This window comes from Penaeus monodon, chromosome 22 (genome assembly GCF_015228065.2).
Source record: "Penaeus monodon isolate SGIC_2016 chromosome 22, NSTDA_Pmon_1, whole genome shotgun sequence".
NCBI lineage: Eukaryota > Metazoa > Arthropoda > Malacostraca > Decapoda > Penaeidae > Penaeus > Penaeus monodon.
The window spans coordinates 42,906,554-42,906,955 of NC_051407.1; positions in this window are offsets into that span (position 1 = coordinate 42,906,554).

Genomic DNA, 402 nt, shown 5'->3' on the forward strand with positions numbered 1-402 from the left:
TATGTTGATCCTTTTATGACATTGAAGTATTTTATCTTCTTAAATGACTGCCCATCATCATACCTTGGTTATATATTTTATTATTACTAATACTCATGTATTTGCAAATGAATATAAATAGCTTTATTATATGGCATAAACTAGCGTGAAATTTTAAAGGGGACCGTGAGAATCTAGTGAAACTGCCCCACTCAGCAAGCGAGTCGCTCTCGCTTGCCCAGTAGCATCACGGATCTGTCAGTGCATTAGTGAACCGTAGTAGCATTATCATATTATAAGTGGCGAAAATATAAGCGTTTCGTTACTCATTCTACACGTTTATTTTTTTCCAGGTGACATTGATACATTCTTGAACGAGAAGTATAAAGAATAAAAAAGTAAGATAGTATCACTGGATTACTT